The 9,340-nt window shown below is 36.8% G+C and overlaps 1 protein-coding gene across 2 annotated transcripts in view; it reads left to right on the top strand.

Moving 5' to 3' along the window:
* The first annotated feature begins 3,024 nt into the window (after positions 1 to 3,024).
* The window catches only part of FMN1 (formin 1), a 205,441-nt gene continuing 199,125 nt past the window's right edge, over positions 3,025 to 9,340 (top strand). Inside the window, exons 1-2 of one of the 2 annotated variants that reach the window (XM_084522356.1) lie at positions 3,972 to 4,218; positions 6,080 to 6,203. The gene's annotated coding sequence lies outside the window, so the exon portion shown is untranslated. Of the gene's footprint in view, positions 3,214 to 3,971; positions 4,219 to 6,079; positions 6,204 to 9,340 lie in introns of those variants that run through there. The other variant, XM_084522357.1, reaches the window with a different exon arrangement.

Raw genomic sequence — 9,340 nt, 5'->3', positions numbered from 1 at the left:
CAAACAGTAAACTTCTCCTTTTTTAAAAATTAGAACACACTAATATTCTGTATTTATTGTTGTTAGAGAATATTTGTAATTTCCATGAATGTGCTTTCAGATTACACTATGTGAACCAAGGGATTTTTTCTTAATATTATTCCTTTATTCTCAAATAATTGTTGATTTTTCTTTATTTTCTTCCTTTTACTTGAAACTGATTAAAAATCTAGCTCGCCAGGGAATACCTCAGCGATCAACGTACACAACTGGTCCTATTAACATCCTTACCATTAACAATCGTAGAATGGCTCAGGTTGGAAGGGAACTTAAAGATCATCTAACTCCACCCCCCCTGCAATATTTTAGTCACTTAAATATGTTGTTGTCAATTCAGAGAGATTTTCTGCGTTTTCAGTGATACCATCTCATGTCTTCTGATAGGTCATTTTTCACCCTTCTCTCAGTAATTTTTGTTTTTGTTATAAGACTGGCTTCCCTCCTGTCCAAAGTCAGGTCACTTAATAGCAAGAGTTGGCAATACTGCAAAGTCTTATATTTTCCAAATTTTGAAAATTACAGACTTTTCTCTGCTGTTCTATTACACTCCATATTTATTAATCAGACAGAAAGCAATTTTGGCCAAAGCTCACTATTTGTGTGAAATGAAAAATTAGATTTGCTATCTTACTGATGATCATATATTTTGAAAGGGTAGATCTGTTTTTCTTATTTAGATAAAACTTAGCAATCAATTTGTCATGCATTAATATCTAATATAAATAATAACTCTGTTATAATTGTTAGTGGGTCAAGAATTTATCTTAAAAAAAATAACACCAAGCAATATGACATGTTGCAAAGACAAAATAAATAAATAAATAAATACAACCTCTGCTCAAAAAATCAATCCAGTTCATTTTGTAAATGCATTTCAGTATCTTTGCATATATGTTGCTAGCATAAATAGGACAACTATCTTTTGGTGTTTGTATCAAGATGCAGAGTAATCTATGCTATACAAATCAAATATTGTTTATTTTAATCTTACCTTCCTAGTGGGAATATGAAAGCATTTCACAGTTCTTAGGATTCCTGTATGGTACATGTAACTATTTTGATAGTGCCAAGGTACCTAACAAAACAGATGGTGTCTTACTAGATGATTTATTTATTTTTTTGTCAATCAAGCAATGTAGTTGATCCTGTTAGGGGCTCCATACAATTTCACAAATTATTCTCAGGATAACTGAGCAGAATCTCTATGTGGAGTTTTTGATGTGAGAAGAACGTTGGCATGGGGGACAAAGGGTCATGAACTAAATAGTAGGTAGTGCATGGAATTCCTGGAATGATGAATCAAATGAGCACGAAATGCTCATAGTGCTACTACAAGACATGGGATGGTGTAGATTAAAGAATAAAATACAAGGAGGGTTTCATGGGAGGGAACTGAAGAACGCACAGTATTTGGCATACATAATAAGCTTACTGGTACTATATTAAAAGAATACCACCCAAATACTGTGCCTTAAACATGTTCAATTCATGCATTTAACAAGACTGAAAAAAATATAATTCTTTTGGGTCTGGTACTGGCCGTGCACATATGAGTAGATAATGAATTGTTGAATTATGTGCCTGAACTTGTAGAGAATTGAAAGCATTAATTTTAAGTTGAAACCATGAAGTCTTACATCCCCGTTATACATTAAGAGAAATAAGACCTGTTCTAGGACAGGAATTTCCTATGGGGAAACAAAAAAGGAAAATGGAGATGACACATACAAGAAGTCTTTCTGCACTTCAGTTCTTCATGTTCAAATAGGCTGGTAGCAACAGCTTTGGCACAAGGCTGTGCCTTTTCTACTCCCCTAATTGCGTTGTACAGTTCAACTTCGTACCTCATGTACCTCTACGACATTATCCATACAATCTTCTGAAACTTAGACTGAAGAAAACAAATTCAAAACTTTCATAAATTGTAAAATGTTTCAAATGTTAGAATTATTTTTTATATTTCCCACCGCATTTTTACTGCCCCTTTTCCCCTTCATTTTGTAGCAGTAATACCCTGCTAGATTTTGCTAAAAGGTTTTAACCTATTTTTTCACATTTACTGGTATCTTCTCAGCTAATCAGTACTTTCCCAATTGAAATGTTACTTCAACAAAAAAAAAAACATTTTTTTTGTTGAAATGCTGTTGTTTCATCTGCTGACTAACTAGGATTCCTGGTGATATGGCTGCAAATAATGGAGCAGCTTCAGTAGGAGGCTGCTGCTCATTGCCTTGTTCCATGAAGGTCTCCAAGACTCAGCTTGGTCTCTCAGTTGAACTGAGACTAAAACAAGTGAAGATTGTACTTGCTAGGTCTACTCAACAGCTTGGGTTACTCACTGGAGTTTTACAGATTACAAAAGCTCCTATAAAAGGTTTAAGCAACAGCTATCATTGTTTACTGTCCACAAAGTCGCAGATTATGAAATTAAAAGGTAGCTGAAAGTTAGGATTGTTTCATCTAAAGGAGGCTCAGTTTGCATATGAGATGAAGTGATTAGCTTTCTACTCTAATTATTACATTAGTACATGCTAAAGCAAATAGATGAGTTGCAGCCTTTAATGTTCCTTTAAAAATGCAATCATTTCAAGTTCCTTTCTGAATGCATTTGTACGTGAGCTCTTGCTGCTTGCTTCGTACAAACCTATACCGGCATTCTATATAGGGTAAACGAAGCAGAAGGCAGGTTGCATTTATCCTATGACAAGATGAAAAGCTGATTACGCAGATGAGTGCAGATGAAGTGGAAACCTCTCAGAGATTAGGTTTTGCTCTGTGTGCCCTACATTGCAGCCTGACATAATCGTTTCATGTCGGTTGCTTTCTGTGAACTCTGTCTTGATACAGACCACATGCTTGCAAAAGGGAAGTTACTAACAAAGTAATTGTTAATCTTTGCCTGAAAATACTAAACAGTAGAAGGGAAAGTCTTACTTTCAACCAGTTGTTGGTGGTTGTTTTTTTTTGTTTGTTTGTTTGTTTTTTTTCTTCCCTAGTCTGCAGACATGTCTTGGTATGCAGAATATGAGCTAGTATTTTGCTATAGGCAATCAGTTGATGGTCAGAAGATTTCGGGTTGAAAGGAGAAAACTCAGATTTCAAGTGGGTTCCTTTTGATGCTGTAAGTATCCTGAAGTGATAGGAATCTGAAGATCCCCAGTGTTTCAAGTAAAGGTAGGTAATTTCTGTTAAATAATATCACATCTTGAGATCTGCACAGTGAGCTAATTAAAGCATTTATTAAAATGTATCATGTATTAATGAACTCAGCAGAAGCAAATGTGACATTTTCAGCAGGCTGTAAGCTACACTGAGAAATGGTATTTCCTTGTAATGTCTCAGCATTGATAATGGTCTTAAACCCAAATGGAAATCAATGCACATTTTCTCTCGGTTGCGTGATGTAAATATTTTAACCTCGACTCTGTTGCTTTTGAACCATCTCAGTTCTTTCCATCTAAGCATGTTTTCGCCCAAGCCTTTCTGCTGTGGTGCCCTGCAGATAGATGGAGGACTTTCAGCGAACATGGCAGGAAGGTTATTTGCAGAAAAATAATCAGAGCAGCAGACCAGTTTGTTTGTAGTTTGTCTTGCTCCATCTACAATTCCGCACCTTAAAATAGCTGGCTTCTTTCTGAGGCGGTTCAGGAAGCCAGCCTCTTTTGTCATTCGCCTCTTCCAGGGGCGCTCGGCAAAGGGCTGGCAGCCCGAGCCCGCTGCGGCGGCTCCGCTCCGGGCAGCGGCGTCTCTCGGGGGGCGGCCTCGGCGGGTCTCACAGCGGCGCTTTGTGACCCAAGCAGCCTCGCAGCGATAGCTCCACGGCAAGCCGGGACCGGGGCCGGGCAGCGGTGGGGGCCGCGAGCAGCCCTTTGCCCGGCGCCCCCGTCCCTGGCCAGCCCCGCAGCATCGTGCGCTCGGCTCGGCTTGGCTCGGCGCAAGGTAATGCCCGCCCCTCCGCTCGTTTGCCTACCGCCGGGCTGCCCGCTCCCTGCAGTGCCTTCCCCTGCGGTACTCGAAGGGATTGGAAAAATGACAAGGCTTGCTCGAGGGGGGCTGGGGAGAAGGGAGCCCTTTAGTCTTCGTGAGCATCTCCTGCCTGCTCGCTCTCTGCTTGTTTATAAACAGCTTCTGTGGTAACTCAAAGGCTGGCACCTCTGAGCTTCTCCTGCAGCCTTCTAGGTAAGCCCGTTGCTTTCCCCCCTCCTCCTTTCCTGTCGGCACTATTAATGTAAGTTTGTTACCGGTTTACTCCCCCTCCTTCCCCCAACACAAAATAACTCTGAAAACTATATGCTCACTTTCTTCAAGTCTGATGTATGGGTAGAGTCAGTGATTGCTGTAAGTAACCCTGTAGTGTTTGATGGATGCAAATCCCTTCATGCACTCAGGAGGGCAGATGAGTGGGAGACGTGATTAATATTTAGAGCGTTCAGACAATCTGTTACTGTATATTGTAAAGCTCGTTGCAGTCACAGTTGCAGATGAGGCTACTTGACTGTTACCCAAAGTAGAATGCATTAGTATAATGACATTTGCAAATACTTTTTACGTGATGGAAAAGTGTTAAAAGGACCCATACTGACTTTAAGGATAAACCCTTCTCCTGATGAAGGGTATCAGCATACAAAGGCAACTAAAACACATTCTCCTTCTTTCAGATGCAATAATAAATCATGTTATCATCCAGCTGACAGACTGTGATCTGGCAGCTGTATATGCTTAGACCTGCTTGTTTTGCAGTTGTGTCTGGTGTTATTTGTTTCCCCAAGAGTGTAGCAGTAATCATAATGGATCCTTACTTTCCTGGAACTTCCCAGGAAATTAATCAATGTAAAAGATTGCTGAGAAATGATAGAGATGCTTTGGTTAATGTTCTAATTTTAATCACTTATTTCCCTCCAATCTTTCAATTGTTCACAGCTGTTTAATGGTAATTTTACTTGTGGAAATGTCTTGTGTAAATGTTATCAACAAACCATTAAGTACTCATTTAAAGATACTTCTACAAGTACATAATTAATACTTTTATGGAGCGTTTGTAAACCACTTACACATAACATTCTGAAACTTCCAGGTAGCTTGGCCTGTGCTTGCAGGTGAATTAGCTTGTTTTGGTAAGTTTCAGCAGAAACAGCTCAGCTACTTTGGATTAAATGGAGAGTGGAAGGGAGGAAGGAGTGCTTTTTATATTTCTAAAGAAGCTGTCAACCCATAACATCATCAACTTAATTTGAATGACTGCAGACAGAGTGTCTAGGGATAGAGAGTTGTAATGTGGTATGAAATCAAACCATCTTGTGAAGTGTCTTTTTAACAATGGAAATTAGTTTTGACTTGGCTGAAACCTATCTCATTAAAAACAAGTGCCATGAACGTGAATGGTTGCTTGTGTTTTTTATATATGGTGAAGCATGCACAGCCAGATGGGCATAGGACATCATCACATAGTAAGTAATGAGCAGTAAGTAAATGTTCCCATAATATTTTGTAAGTTGTTATGATAAAGCTAAAGCATGGGTAAAAGTAAGTTATCTCTGTAGAGGTTTTCTTGCGTAGACAGGATTTTCCAGAAATTTTTATTTTTTTCCTTGTAGTTTCTTAAGGACCATTCCAAAGTTGATAAATTATTTGAATTAATACTACAGATCTCTATTTTCACTTTTTCATATCTATAGATCCCTCTATCAATTCTTGTTAGCTTAATTTAAAATGTTCTGTTAATAATTTTCAAAGAATAAAATAATTTATTACCAGAAGGTGATAAATTAAGAGAAAATCTCCCTCTGAGAAAGCTTAGCAACTAGAGGCCAGAGAAGACTATTTCCTTTTGTGGAGGCTATAGACAAGTATTAAACAGTACTGAGAGATGGTAACTTTTCAAAATAAATGTCAACGTAATGAACACCAACTTCATGTTGACATTTGTCAGGATATAAAAATGTGGTGAAGGACCAGTTCTGTCTGGGGTATGAAGAACTACTGGTTTGTGGATTTGGTTTTGTTTTGTTAAAAGACTAATATTCCTCATTTCCTCTGGCAGGAAAAAAAAGGTGAGAGGGGGAAATATTTTTAAGCTTTATTTAAGAAGAACTCTTGATGCTCTTGATGACTTGTCTGTGTAAAGAAGCATGAAATCTTGGACTTCTACAATACCATTTAATAAGGTGATCCTTTTTGACACTTTGATCCTTCTTTAGGTTATGTGCATATAATGTTTGAAAGTGGAACCAAAGGAGAAAAATAGTCTTTTGAAATATCCCCAAATGAGATGCTCTACAGAGAACTCAAAAGTAGAAAAAGGAAAGTGAGGACAATCATAAGAGGTTTTTGTTAAGGTTCTAGGGTGGGGCAGCTTTCTGCTCTTTGCTTTACTGTCATATTTAAGGACTGAATGAAAGAAATCTCCATGTGCCTCTTGTGTTGCTCTTTTCAAAGATCTTTGCATCCCTTTCTCCACCCAGTCTTCCTGGCATCTGAGAACATTTGTCAGCTTTTGATTGTGCTTTGACTATTTTGGTATGAAATGTATTCTTCTTCTAGCTTTTATCTTATAGAACTTTTTAAATATAAAATCTGGATGTATATTCCATTATCATGATGAGCACCGAAAAGGAAGGAAACTTTCCAACATGAAGCGATCAAGTAGCTATAACTCAACAGAACCTCAGCAATAGATGTGAATTATTTCTACTGTTTCAATATTTTTTTATTTTTATGCACTGTTCCTTCATGCCTAACCCCTCTTTGTTACTACTAATAATCATATAGGATTGCTATCATTGCTGGTTTTGACTGTCCATGTTTATTTGCTCATACTTGGAGGTAATAGGTGGAAAAATACATTGACTTTTTGTGCTTGGTCATAAAAACAGTAGTTATTTTACTCCACATGAATATTGTCAGAGTAGAGAGTCAACATGGATAGTGAGTCTTAGCACTGAGTGAGTTGTAGTCTGAGAAGAGGAAAAGAAAGCCTACAAAATGTGCTGCAAGAGTTCTTATCCAAGTGATTGTGTTTCCCAGCCATGCAGGTACTGCATGGAAGTACCTTCCCTTTCCATGGAAGGTTGAACCACTAATCACTAGTTTGCATGTTCTGCTTGATTTTCAATCCAGTCCTATGTAGTCATAATAGAGAGCTTACTATCTCCAGAAGACCAGATATATTTTGTTGAGTTGGGCCCTTAGAAAATTATGCAAGAGCTGTTAAGTTCTTCTGTCCTCCATTTAACATCATTCAATCTTACAAATGATTTTAAATTATTCTAAATTGTACTAGTGAGATCTCGAAGTAAAATGTGTAAGGTCTAAGCTGACATTTATCTCAAAGCTGTTCTTTTTATCCTGCTGTATTTTTGAGCTCATTACACAGAAATACTGTGTTTTAATCTTTTTGCCTTTTTTTCCCCCCCCCCCCCCATGAGGTTTGTCTTGTTGCTATAGTTAGAACCAGTTGGGGGATTTATGCAGCCTGTTTAATCTTTTGAGTTTTATAAATATTTTTAAATGTTGTTAAAAAACATTGTTAAAGAGGTGCCAGATTTGCCAGTTGACGGACTTGCTGAATTTTATGAAAGCTCCGTGTGAATGGTCTTCTATGTAAGGACACAGGCTGAGAAAACCACAAGGACATACAAGCAGTTAAGCATTTTCAGTACTTCTTTTTTTACTGTTGATTTGTACTTTAAAACAGGACGCATACAACCGGCTAAATGCCGTATGTATGCAAATTGTTACTCCCTGTATTTGTTTGACAGGTCTGTAGAAAACCTGTAATCTGTCCTCTCAGATGGGTAGCCCTTGAGTTTATAACTTTTTGTAAATTGGAGTTATATGTCAAAAACATTCACCTGTGAAATGGTGTCATTAGAAAGTTGAACTGAAGAAAACAAATACAACCATAGTTCTTTCCTGTAACACTTCCTCCTTTAAAGCGTTAACATGATCATTACAACCCATTTCATGAGATACCTCAAAAATTGGTGGTATCACATTCTTTTAGTTTTCTTCTCCTTGGCTTTCCTTATGTATTATATTGTGTTTAAAGCTCAGAATATACGGTTAAACCAAAAGTGTCTCTGAAAGTGATATTTGGTGAAAGACCTTTTGATCCGAAAGACAGTATACTAAATACTTGTTTTAAACATTAGCATGGCACTAACAGGCATGGACATTAAATAAATACAAATCTAGTTTCTTGGTTTAACAAAGATAAAGATGATACGTGATACAAACTGGTGAGTTCTTCATAGCAATAATCTCACCAACTTGGATCCTTTAGCTGGTATGCATGCAACAAAATACACTGGTCTATTTTGCCCTACAGTAATATCACAGGGTCCTTTCTGGAGTGTATAAGAATGTAAAACTAAAACCAGATTGAAATGAAATAAGATATATTAATAAAGTTTTAAAGGTTTGACACAAGTTGATTGTTTTAGAGAAATTACTTATAAAGCATATTCAGTATTCTATTTGTAAAGATATTTCCCAGAAGTTACTTCTTCAAACCATACCTGAAAAATATATTCTGATCAGTATCAGGTATTTGCAAGCCAATTTATTAAAAACATGGTAAAATGCAGCTCTTACCTGGAGAGTTTGCAGTTTGAACAATCAAACAAAGCTTTTGGACAAAGATTAACATGAAGACAATTCTATTAAAAAAAAAAAAAAATCATTTAGGTTGCTGTTTGTTTTTCCCCTGTAGAAATATGCTGTGCATGCTGCCGGAAGTGGAAATAACATACTGTGTGGCCTATAAAACTTAATCATAGGCAATGTATTAAATAAAAAATGTTTTATTTTTTAATGAAATATTTACGTGCGTTAAAATTGATCTATGGCAAAAAGTCATGTGTGCAGTTGATGACCGAATTCTAAAATATATAAAGATGATCTTGCAAGTTTGTATTATTTTGTTTGCTATTAATGTCAATTTCTGTTTTACTTTTCTTGAAAATATTATGTTTTACTGTTGAAATAAGTAATGATTACATCATGATTACATGAGTAGAGGTTTGTGCAAGCTCTTTAGGTCTGTTATGGCTTTTATTTTGTTTATTACTTGAAAATCAGTTGACTAGTAATTGCACAGCTTTTTGTTAAGACCTGTTTCCTGAGGCAAAAAATGTTTCTTCTTGCTTGTAATTATTTTTCAAGCTCTATATGAATTCAGCTGGATGTTAGCCACATGTCCTGGAATGGTTGTCAATTTTAACTTAAAATAGATTATTTTATTGAGAGTATTCATCTTAGGCACCTAAAGTAGTAGGAAGAGTTATTAGAGCAAGTTGTATAA

The sequence above is a fragment of the Aythya ferina genome, assembly GCF_964211825.1.
Source record: "Aythya ferina genome assembly, chromosome: 5".
Classification (NCBI taxonomy): domain Eukaryota; kingdom Metazoa; phylum Chordata; class Aves; order Anseriformes; family Anatidae; genus Aythya; species Aythya ferina.
The sequence above is the reverse complement of the archived record's forward strand: the minus strand, read 5'-3'. Positions and strand labels throughout refer to the sequence as shown.